Below are 13,043 nucleotides of genomic sequence, written 5' to 3'. Positions count from 1 at the left end.
ACTAAGAATGGAGGGGAACGTCCTTAACTTAATGAAGAGTATCTATGAACACCCTACACATATTATCAAATCTAATGGTGATAGTCTGAAGACTGAGAACAAGACAAGGACGTCCTCTCTCACCTTTCCTGTGACCTAATCAGAGATATTTGGTCTTTGCCCCCAGTTCCTGACACAGAGTTCCTAAGACTCTTGCAGTTGCCTCAATGATAGGGATGCCAAAAGCATTCTTTGTTTTACTGTTTGGTCTTTGACCTGGTTTCTGACACAAGGCTCCTAAAAAACTTAGAATTTCCTGGGAGATAGGAGTGTCTTTTGTTCTAATGAGGTGACTCTTGGTGGGATCCTGAATAGCTTCGGGATGGGACTGGTCACCAGAAAGATAGACCCATGATTAGAAGCTTAGAACTTTCAGCCCTGCCCACCTATCTTTCAGGAAGAGGAGAGGAGCTGGAGATTGAGTTAATACTCATGCTTATATGATGAAGACTTCGTAAAAATCTCAAAACAATGGGGCTCAGAGAGCTTTCAGGTTGGTGAGTCCTCCATGAGCTGGGTGTCTGCATCCCAAGCTCCATGGGGACAGAAGTTCCTGTGCTCAGGACTCTTCCAGACCTCACCCTATGTACTTCTTTATCTAGCTTCTCCTTTGTAATATTCTTTATAATCAACCTGTAATATTAAGTCAAGTGTTTTCCTGAATTCTGTGTTGTTACAGCAAATTATCAAAACTGAGGAGAGGGTATTGGGCACCCCTAATTTGTAGCCAAGTTAGATAGAAGTGTGTGTAACCTGCTAACTCTGGGTAGTTTGTATCAAAATTGTATTATATTGAATTAAATTGTAAGACATTCAGATGGTGTTGGCAGAGAATTGGAGAATTTCTTGGTGTGAAAAACACATTCATTTGGTGTCAGAAGTGTTGTATAGGTAGAATTAGATTCTATCAATTGGTTCAGGAGAACTAGAATTTGCTAAAACATCACTGGCTCACAGAAACATGTGATTTGGGAAGATAAAGTATGAAAGGGCGGGGAGATGAGGAACCTTTGGTCCCTGGATGGCTAGCTAGTCACTAATAGTCTGCAACTGCACTTGTGCTGCAATCGGTTACCAGTGGAATTTAGAAATGATGGTAGACTTGATTTCTGAGAAGTTGGCTCATTGAATACATAAGAAAATACAAAATAATGAAAAGCGTGCTAAATATTCAGTCCCTTGGCTACTGTTATCTGTAATAGTGAAAGTGAAAGTAAAAGAAAGTACTGGGTGGACCAAGTTCAGATCTGAGAGGCCAGCGTCCACTTGGCCCCACTGCCAGCTGGGAAGCCAAGGCCATATGCATGTGTGTGGATAAAATGGCTGGGGGTGTGGGTGCAGGGAGAGACTCTTCTGGGGCTCCTTGACACAAGAGCCTTAAGGTGCTGTGATTCCAAAACTTGTCGGTGAAGTCTTAATGGTGGAGGAGTTAAAATTAGATTAGGAAGACATGCTAATACAATGATTAATGAAATTTAGGTGAAAGTTTGGATTAAAATTGATGGTAGATCCAAGGTGAATGAACAGTATCCTATATGGATTAAGACTGCATTAAGACTGTTCGATAGAAAGACTGATTGAAGAAGGTCATTTCTCCATGGGCTGAATTGCATGTTGTTTCTAGCAGTGATGAAAAAAATTGAACAATAGTAAAAAGTCCCTATGTTTGGATTTTTACAGACTTATGGGCAGGAATCAGTGGCCTGGCCATATGGTCAAGGTAGATGGGCAATGGAAAACTGGGATGCCTGTATGAGGCACAACACTGTGGAAGTAACTGAGAATTTAAGGTGTGCGTTAAAATAGGACATGCTGATACTCATCAGAAGGACCTTCTTTCAAATTCAGAAGGTGATTAGAACTGCCAAGTGGACCTTATAGTAAGCCTGCTTGAGGTGGCCACTTGAGTTGATGAAATGAGTGGACATGTGGGTGCTGCAACCATGCAGAGATGGGCAGAATTTAGATGTATTTCTCTTGCACCCTGTGAGGCTCAAAATGCCAACAAGAACTGTCTTGTCAACAAAAAGACAGAGACTGCGGATAGCTCTGGGGAAGATTTGCCAGGGAGGAAGGATTATACTGGACCAATGCTAATAGCCCCAGGAGACTATAAATGGCTCCTGACAGGGATAGACACTTACTCTGGACTGGGTTTTGCACACCTGGTGGTAGACACTGTTAAAAAGAAACAACAAAATGGAGTCACTTTTGCTAATCCCACCAATACTTAATATTTAACCTAATCGCAGTTTCAGCCTCTCCCAGGAGTAGAATTTTAAACCAGTAGATCTGGAATTTTCTGGTCAACACTACTATGATAATTAGCCTTCTAAGACCCCCTGCGTCTCCCTAAGGGAAGGTGACCTGGTCTGATATAATCCACGCTTTTAACTTCTTTGTCCCACCCTGTCTCTGCCTATAAAAACCCTCCATTTTGTACAGCTCCTCAGAACACCTTTCTATTTACTAGATGGGATGCTGCCTGATTCATGAATCATTGAACAAAGCCAATTAGATCTTTAAATTTACTCAGTTAAATTTGTTTAACAACATAAATGCTAAAAATACTATGAAAGGACTGATACAGAAGATACCGTACCAACTTAGGCCTCTGAGTTTCTTCAGCCAAGGGATGCACTGTACAGCCCACAGTGTCCAACAGTGGACAAAGAGATATCATATCAAATGGACAAATCATGTCACATATCATCCTCAGAGTAATGGTCTAGTAGAGATTTGGATGGACAGTTGAAACATTTGCTGTCAAAAATGCGGGGGAGATAAAGACAAGAGGGGCTGGCTTACATGCCTTCCTAGTGTATGCTCACACTCAACAGTAGGAGGACTAAGGGATAGATTTAGAAATAACTGAGCCATGGCCAATTGTAATGACTCCTGTTCTTATTTAATATCTGATAAATTGGCAAAGGTAGATTCTGTTGGGAAGACAAAGTAAATGCCACTGTAATTCTTACTGATTTGTTCTGTAATGAAACTGACTTTTACCATGATCATACTGCAAATAGTATAATACTAGTGTTGGTTAAATTCAACTATATTATGTAAATAAGTCTTATGATAATACTAATACTGATGATGAAATTTATTGGAAATTGAGTTAAAGCCTCCTTAGGATGTAATACCTATGGAAAATGACTGGTCTGAGGAATAACTAAATCTAGCTAATCATCAGCTAATTTCTATGCTAAATATTTCTGCACAGGCTTATTGTAAGGTATAACAGCAGTAGATCAAAAGGTGAAAAGAGTAGTCAAATTAGTACAAGAATATAAAAATGTATGTAATGGCTTTATAGAACACATTAGTGATTTCTGTTCATCTATTTAACTTCACAGTGGCTTCTCTAAACGTTAGGCATGTTTGTGTTGGTACTATTGCTATATTTGTTCTATAAATGCTACACCAAATGTAAGTGCTCTGACAAGGAGGTATAATCAATTTGCTATAACAAGTCCATGGCCAAAACTCCTATTCAATATTATACTGGAAGTCCTAGCTAGTATCTTAATAAGGCATGAAAATAAATAAAAGGCATACAGATTGGAAAGGAAGAAATAAAACTGTCATTGTTTGAAGATTACATGATTGCCTATGTAAAAATACCAAAAAATCTATAAAAGTTTTCCTAGAACTAATAAGTGAGTTTAGCAAGGTTGTAAGATACAAGGCCAATATACATAAATCAATCATATTTTCATATATTAACAATTAGATCATTGGAATTTGAAATTAAAAAATACAAAGGTGAAAGAATGAAGAAGTATAATTTTTTTTTTTTAACACCTACAGCACCTGGTCTTCCTAGGTGGTCTCCCATCCAAGTACTAACCAGGCCCAACCCTGCTTAGCTTCCAAGATCAGACGAAATCAGACACGTTCAGGGTGGCATGGCTGTAGACTAGTATAAATTAATATTTACAATAACAGTCACAGGGATTTAGAGTATATAGTCAATAGTATTGTAATGGTTTTGCATAGTGCCAGATGAGTGCTAGAGTAATCAGGGGGATCACTTCATGGATTGTATAAATATCTAATTTTTTAAAATTTAAAATAAAAAATAAATACAATTTATAATAGCTTCCCCCTTCCCATTAAGTACTTAGGTATTAATATAACAAACTATATGCAGGGGCTGAATGTTGAAAACTATAAAACACCGATAGCAATATATTGTGTTCATGGGTTGAAAAAAATCAACATTGTAAATATGTCAAATTCTCTCTACTTTGATTTATAGAGTCAATGCATCCTCAGTCGAAATCACAGCAGCTTTTTTCTTTTGGTAGAAATCAGCAAGTGAATTCTAAAACTTATATGAAAAAGAAAAGGAACTGAAAGTAACTTAAAAAAGAACAATAGTTGGAGAAATCACATTACCTACTTTCAAGACTTATTAGGAAGTTATAGTAATCAGGACAGTGTAGTCTTAGCAAAAGGTAGACACATAGGCCAAGGGAGCTAACAGAGAGCTCAGAAATAAACCCATACAAATAGTATCAACCGATTTTTGACAAAGATGCAAAGCCAATTCAATGGAGAAAAAACAGTCTTTTCAACAAATGATGCTGGAACAATTAGACATTTATATGCCAACCCCCACCCCCCAAAAAAAAACAAAACCACACACACACACAGCACTACAACACATACCTCATATTTACACAAAAAATAATGGCTCATAAACTTAAGTTTAAAAAGTAAAACTGTAAAACATTTCAAAGAAAACACAGGAGAAAATCTATGTGACCCTGGGTTTGATGATACGTTTTCAGATACTACATTAAAACACAATTCATAAGAGAAAATCAATAAATTGAACGGTGTTAAAATTAAAATATTTTGCTCTGTGACAGATACGTTGAAAGAATTAAAAGACAATCCACAGGCTAGGAGAATACATAAAGAGTTCTTAAAACTGAATAAGAAAACAAATGACCCAATTTAAAAATGAACAAAAGATCTAAAAAGACATTTCAGCAAAGAAGATATATGGATAGCAAATTAATATATGAAAAGATGGTCATCATCATTTGTTATTAGAGAAATGCAAATTGGAACCACAGTGAGGCACCCCTGTTCACCTATAAGAATTGCTGAAATAACAATAACACCACCAATAACACCACCTTTTGCTGTGGAGCAAAAGGAACTTTCATTGCTGTTAGAAATGCAAAATAGTGTAGTCACTTAGAAAACTTTGCAGTTTTTAATCATGAGAAAACATCAGACAAACTCAAACAGAGGACCAGTCTATAAAATGGCTAACCAGTATGCTTCAACACTGCCAAGGTCATAAAAAAGTAAAGACAAAAATTGTTAACAGATCCAAGAAGACTAAAGGGTTATGACCACTAAATAGAATGTAGTATCCTGGCTTGGATCCTGGAATAGAAAAAGGATGTTAGAGAAAAAACTGATGAAATCACAAAGGATATATCAAAACTCTTTCTACTATCTTTGCAATTGTTTTTGTAATTCTAAAGTTATTCCAAAGCAAATAATTTATTAAGAAAAGAAACCCCACAGAGAAATACAACCATTGAAGTGGCTAATATTAAATACCAAGTTTTGGTGAATATGTAAAGCATATTCACTCTCATGAATTGCAGGTGGGATTGTAAATTACTTTCATCATTTTAGGAATGATGAAAATTCTTTTAGTGGGATGTGGGAGGTAGGACAGATGTGGTTTAAGGGTACAAACTTTCAAGGAGTAGTAAATAAGTCCTAGAGATCTAATGCACGGTATAGTAAATATAGACAACAGTATTGTATATAATCATCAAACTTGCTAAAAGACTAGAACTCAGTTATTCGAAACAAGAAACAAGAAAAAGAAAGGATAATTACGTAACAGGATAGGGGTGCTAATTATTGCTACAATGGCAATCATATTACAGTATATAAATGTATCAAATTAACATGCCATCCACCTTATATTTATTCAATGTTATATGTCAAATATATTTCAACAAAAAAAGAGAAATGTTTTAGTAGTATTTACTAGAACTATACATATTTCTGCCTTATGATTTAGCAATTCTACTTCTAGGTGTATGAAATGAGTGCACATGTGTATAAAAAGACATGTACAAGAATGTTTGTAGTAACTTTAGTCATAACTGCTGAAAACTTGAAACAAGCCTTAAATTTGAAAGAACCAGGAGAATGGATAAATGAATTTAGGTATATTCATACAGTGGAACACTATGCAGCAAAATTAGTAAAAGAAACCAAACTACTGATATTAGCAACAACAAGGGTACGTCTCAAAAATATGATATTGATCAAAAGAAGCTAGACACAAAAGGGTTAATACAGTACAATTCCATTTATATGTAATTCAAGTATAGGCAAAACTAATTGATGGGAATAAGTCATAAGTCAAACGTGGATATCTCTGGGATACATCATATATTTCAGATACCACGTATTATCTCCCAGAGTATGAAGTGAGACCCGAGTGGTAAGGATTCCTGAGTTGGAAGGGGCATGAAATCTTCTAGGGTACTGAAGCATTCTGTGTCTTCTGGAATGGTAACACGGTCTATACATATGTAGCAATTGTTCAAGCTGTACACTTAAGATTAGTACACTTTACCGTATGTTTGCTATTACTTAATAAAAAGTGAAATAAAAAAGAATAAAAACTACAAAGGGGGGAAAAACACTTAAGTGGTTTCCTATTGCTCTTAGGTTAAAGTCCAAAATCCTTATTGTAGTTTATAAGCGAATAATCTGCTTCTTGCCTTCGTCTCCAGCTTCATCTCTCTATTTCCTAGCTCCAGCCAAGCTATTCTTCCTACCACACTTTGCGCATACCATTTGCTCCACCAGGAGAGCTCTTCTCCTCCCTCCTTCACTTAGCTAACACTAATTATTTCTTCAAGTGGCATCTTAAATTTCCTAAGAGAAGCATTTCCTGATCTTTAAGCCTAGAGTAGGTCTCTGATTATATGTTGTGTTCCTTTTTGTAGGACTTATCTCACTGTAATTATTTTTAAGTTTCAGAAGGTTAGGTATCAGGTTGGTCTTGTTTGCTGTTATATCTTCAGATGCCTGGAACATAGTAAATACTCATTCGATATTTACTGAATGTTAATTTTGAAAGGCTTGGATTAGTTTAACAAACTAGTAGTCCAAGGCCACAGAATATGAGATGGGAACCAAGCCCATCAGCAAATCCTGTTCACTCTATTTCCAAGGACTATCCTCGCACCATCTACCTTTCTCCATCTCCTATTGCAAAAGCCTTCTACCTGGTCTCTCTGCTTCCATTCTTTATTCACTATCCATTGGATTATTATAGATAATAACCTACCATTATCTTTTCTCTATATAGCAGCCAGATAAATCTTTTTAAACATGAAAAGAGACTGTGTCTCTTTCTTGCATAAAAGCTTCCAATGCCTTCACTGCACTTAGAATATAAGCAAACTCTTTACCTGAGCTTATGAAACCCTATGTGATCTGACTTTCTGACTGCATCTGGGCCCACTCTCCCCATCACCCGACTAGCTTCTAGCCTCGTAGACTCATAATTCCCCTAATATCCTGAGCTCCTAAGGCCTTTGCACTAAGCTGTTTGTTCCCTAGGAACATTATTTCTCTTTGTCTTTTTATGATAGGTTCCTTCTGGCTATTCAGCCTAGATGTCACCTTCCCAAGAAGGACTACATGACCACTCAGTCAATAGTAGCTATATAATTACTATCACTTTTCCCATTTCAGTTTTCACCGTAATACTTAGTTCCTTATTTATTTTTATTATCTCCTTCATGTCATGAGAGCAAGAATTTTGTTAGCTCTGTATCTTCGATACCTAGAACAGTGCTTAGCACATAGTAGATTCTCAGTAGATAATAAATGAGTTTAATGAATGAATGAATACCTCAACACTTGAGTTCTTTCTACCATCACAGTTGCCTTCTCAGCTGTTGGCAACCACAGGCTCATTGAATCAGGTTTCTCTATAGACCACTTAGGGTTGTGCCATTTAGCACAAGCCACTAGCCACATGTATCTATTTAAATATGAAATTATATAAAATTAAATTAAAAATTCATTTTCTTCATTGCACTAATCACATTTCAAGTGCTCATTAGCCACATGTGGCTGGTGGCTACCATATTGGATCGTACAGATAATAATTTTTATCATTACAGAAAGTTCTATTGGAACTTTTATAAATAAGACTAATCCCAAAGGGAAGCTTTAGACGCAACCCTCAAGTATGACAATAATTACCTTTGGGATCTTGTTGCTCTGGAATGGGTTCTGCATTAATCATCCTATTTGACTGAACAAGCTACTTTATCAAACAGGTGGTCATTCCATAATTTGAGGATCTCAGAGGTATACTACTGGGACAAGTGACTTTCATGATAAGCATATAAAAATGAAAAGATGCCTAGAAGATCTCTTAACATAGAACTGTATAACTCTGTGCTGAGCAGAAATGTGGATGGAGGATGTGTTAACAATGGATTGGGAAAGATGAGAGGCTGGCAGTCCTATATATATAATAAAATTAACTCTAAGATACGATTCCTTTAGGATGAACTGTTATATTGGAAATTTCTTCAGTTATGAGGAACATAAAACAGACCAGTATTATAGACCAAGCTCACTGATAAAATCTGAAATAAAATATTAGCAAACAGAATCCCAGAGATACATTAAAAAAAGAATACACCAAGATCAATTCCAGGAAGATAAGGGTAGTTTAGTATTAGACAACTGATTTATGTAATTCCTCAGATCGATAGATTTAAGGAGAAAAGTAGTGTAATGATTTCTACAAATGCTTAAAAGACATTAGTTTCTCATAAAAATTCAATATCTATTACTGATTTTAAAGCTCCATAAAATAGTAAGAGATGAGTATTTCCTTAACATAATAAAATAAATATATCTATTTCAACTCCTGCTTAATGGGGAAATATTAAAAGTATTTACATTGAAATCAGGATCAAGATAGAGATGTCCATTAATGGCCATTACTATTTAGCATTGTTCCAGAGGTACTAGGCAATGCATTTAGACAAGGTTAAAATATATTACAAATATAAAAATTAGACAGAAATAAGTTCCACATTATTTATAGGTGATAATCTAAGAGAATCAACTGTCAAACTATTATAGATAATAAGAAAATTCAGTAGGTGATTGGATAAAAAAAAAATTAAAGACAGAAAAGATCCCATCCTATACTACTTAACAGAGATAAAACACTCAGGAACGCATGAACTTAACAAAGAATACTCGAGATCTATATTTTTGAAAATTAAACATTAAAATACTACTGAGGGACACAAAAAGGATCAGCAAATAGAGAGGTCTACTATTTCTTGAAAGGAAGGCTAACACCAGGAAGATGCCAGTTGTTCCTGATTAATCTAAAAGTTTAATGCAATCACAACCCAAATACCAATAGAAATTTTTTTGGGGAGGGCGGGGTACTAGATAAGCTGATCTTAAAGTTCATGTGGAATAAGAAATAAAATATATTAGGAAAATTTTGAAAAAGAATATTAAAAGGATCCCTAATAGATATTAAAATATAAAGCTAAAATAGTTGAGACTGTGGTGCTAGCAAATTAAAAAGACAGATAGAAGGAAGGGAATTGAAAATCTAGAGTGAATTCAAATTCATACACAAATTCACTTTATAATAGTAGTGTTTCAAATTAGGGAAGAAAAAATTATTGTTTAGTAGATGATTTGGGGATAACAAGATAACGTTTGGAAATCGTCCAGTAGAAAAATAGAGATATGAACAGTTAATGGAAAATAAATTACAAATGACTCTTTAACATATGAAAATGTTCAGTCACAGGGAAATAAAAAACACTTCCCTCACAATAAGAAATACAAATAAAAATTACACTGAGATAACATTTTTCACCTTTCACATTGACAAAGATCAAAACGTTTGATAGCGTACCAATGTCAGCGTTTGTATATGGAAATGGATATTCTTAAAAATTGCTAACATTCAATATATATGGGGGACAATTTGGTAATATTTGTCAAAATAAAATATTTGTACCTTTTGACTCACCATTTCATTTCTAGCAATTTTTTAATAGCAATACTCACACATGGACAAGTCAATATGGTTGTTATTATAAAATTGTAATACATTGGAAATGAATGAAAAATCCTCAAAGAGAACTAGTTAAATGATGCAGCCATATAATGGGATACTATGCAGATATAAAAATGAAGGAGGAAGTTTTTTAATACTGATATGGAATCATGGCCAAGCTATTTTGATAAATGAAAAAGGCAAGGGGAAGAATATATAGAGAATGTGCTACCATTTGTGGGAAAAAAAGAGGAAAGATGTCTATGTATATATATATTTTTGAATATGCATAAATGACCTCTGGAAAAGCATCAGAAACAGTCACATGGTTGCTTCCAAGGAGAGGACCAAGATGATTGAAGGATAGGAGTGAAAAAGAGACATTTCGCTGTTTACTCTTTGATGCTTTTTGTATCTTGAGCCACATGAATAAATTACTTACCCAAAAAGAGGAAACAGATAAAAGTAAAACAAACAAAAAAAAAAAACAAAAAAAAAAGAGAGAGAGAGGAAAATTTGACTTACTGTGATTTACACAAATGGGAGTTCTTCTCTCATAAAAAGAAGCCCAAAGTAAATGCTTACTGACGGTTGGTTCAGCTGCTCAGTGACGCCTCATGAACCAGGTTCTTTCTTTTCTTCAGGACCTCCATCCTCAGAGGATTGGCTTTTTATCTCCATAGCTGTTTCTTCGTGTTAGTAAGATGGCTGCACAGCTCAGGCATCATGTCTTCAAACAAACATCCCCCAAATGAGAAAGGACAAGGAAAACCAAAAACCTTTTCCTAATGATGCTTTTTGACCTGGGAACAAGACTTCCTTATACATGTCATTGGCCAGAAATGGATCCCAGGCCCCCATCCTATATTAATCCTGGCAAAGGGGAATTGGGTTTACTGGCTCCTGAGACTGGAGGAAGGGTCTCCTCTCCTGATATCATGGAATCTCTGCTTTAGTACAGAAATGGGGTTCTGTTCCTAGGAAAGGTGCAGAAGTCTGTCGGGTGGGTAGCAGAAAGAATTCATCACAGCTGTCCATGTGAACTGCTCCATCTTTCAGAAAAAGACATTCTTAGCTACCCTAGGACTACATAGCCCCACATGTCCCACTGCTGCTGCTCTGTATAACTACATCCATCTGTCTCCCGGACTGCTGCCTTAGCCCCCTTACAGGCCTCCCTGGACCATGTTGACACTGGTTAGATCCAGTATTTGCTTTCTCCTCCATGTGGTATAGGAGTGGGGTTCTCAAAAATAATATAAGAGAGACGACTGAGATTCAGTCTTAATTATGCCATGATTAACTACTATTGTATACAGTTCCATCTTTTGAAGACGATAGGCAAGATGCTGTCTTCACTGATTTTTTATTAGCTTTCATTGTAGACAGGAACTCCTCTCTGTTAATGTGTCTTGGAGCCTGTACTAACTCAGCCCTGGCAAAATAAGCATGGGCTGAATTGTCTTCTACAGTTCATGTGTTGAATTCCTAATCCCCAGCACCTCAGAGCATGACTGTATTTGTAGATAGGGTCCTTAAAGAGATAATGAAATTAAAGGGAGGCCATTAGGGTGGGCCTAATCCAGTATGACTAGCTTCCTTATAAGAAGAGGGGATTAGGATACAGAACGCAGAGGGAAGACATTGTAAAGACGGAGAAGAGAGCCATGAGCAAGCCAAGGAGAGGCCTCAGAAACCAACTCTGCCGATGCCTTAATCTTGGACTTCTAGCCTCCAGAACTGTGAGAAAATTGTTTTTGTTTTTTTAAGCCTTTCCATCTACTGTACTTTGTTAAGACAACCCCAGCAAATTAATATAGGCAGTTGTAATCCTAAAGTGGAGTGGTGTCACATAGGATTGTGCCTTAGCACCGCTTATTTAAAATTTTTTCTTTTATTTTGTTGAAAATGTATTAATTTAGTTTTTTACCTAAACACATTGGAGCAATTATTAAGGATTCATGTTATCTGGCTCTAGCATACTACAAAACCAAGAGGATTTAACTATCTAAACATACAGCTCACCATTATTTACTTCTCAAGAAAGGAAGTTGGATCTAATACTTTGATGGTCAACCTTAAGTAACCCCTCACTTGGATAAGACGACTCCTGGAGTATGTGTTTTATAGCCACACCATCTTAATGAACACCAGCAACAGAATTCTTAACATTAGACCCAGATAGTGACCTTTTATGGAAGGAGCAGTCAGCTGGCAGCCGCTCTCCTCACAATCCTTCAAGCTAAGATCGTCTCTACTGGGCAGCATGGTGGATAAGTTCTGGGGCCCCAAACTTTCACTAAAGAGAGCTTGGAAGATTTAAAATTCTTTTGGGGAAAAAATAAAATAAGATGAAAAGAAAGAAAGTAAAAACCATGAGTGCTCCTTACGAGTGAAAGGAGATCAGCCTAGATCTCTGCACCAGCAGGTGACCTTGGCCTCCCACATTTTTATGTCTCAAGTGCATATCTTTCCTTGCAATCAACCTTGCAGAACTCTTTTCACTCTGCATTGTGGCTGTGAGACCTAATGCCTGTGGAACATGCAGGAGGTCTGATTTTTTGAGAAAACTGGACCATTTTATTCATGCAAAGAAATTCTGGAAGGATATGTGAAGTTTTTATCCAAGAGGCCTCTAAAGCCAGACTAACTGGATGCAAGGCCCAGTTTTGCCATTTGTAGCTGAATTTGGCAAGCGACTTACCCCTTCTGTGCCTCAGTTTCCTCAGTTGTTGAATGGCAATAGTAACAGTATCTAGCTCATGGGGGTGTTGTGAGGATTACATGAATCATTATTGTAAAGCATTTAAACACTGCCTGGCACGTCGTCAAGATATTGGCTAATATTATTATAACCTGAATTATATATACTGGTCTCTCATAGAAA

General features: G+C 36.3%; 1 pseudogene; it reads right to left on the bottom strand.

Annotated features, from left to right (window-relative positions):
- Window positions 1–3,843: 3,843 nt before the first annotated feature.
- Window positions 3,844–3,962, bottom strand: LOC112481976 (annotated as a pseudogene).
- Window positions 3,963–13,043: the final 9,081 nt, after the last annotated feature.

Source organism: Pteropus alecto, unplaced genomic scaffold (assembly GCF_000325575.1).
Source record: "Pteropus alecto unplaced genomic scaffold, ASM32557v1 scaffold94, whole genome shotgun sequence".
Taxonomy (NCBI): domain Eukaryota; kingdom Metazoa; phylum Chordata; class Mammalia; order Chiroptera; family Pteropodidae; genus Pteropus; species Pteropus alecto.
The sequence above is the reverse complement of the archived record's forward strand: the minus strand, read 5'-3'. Positions and strand labels throughout refer to the sequence as shown.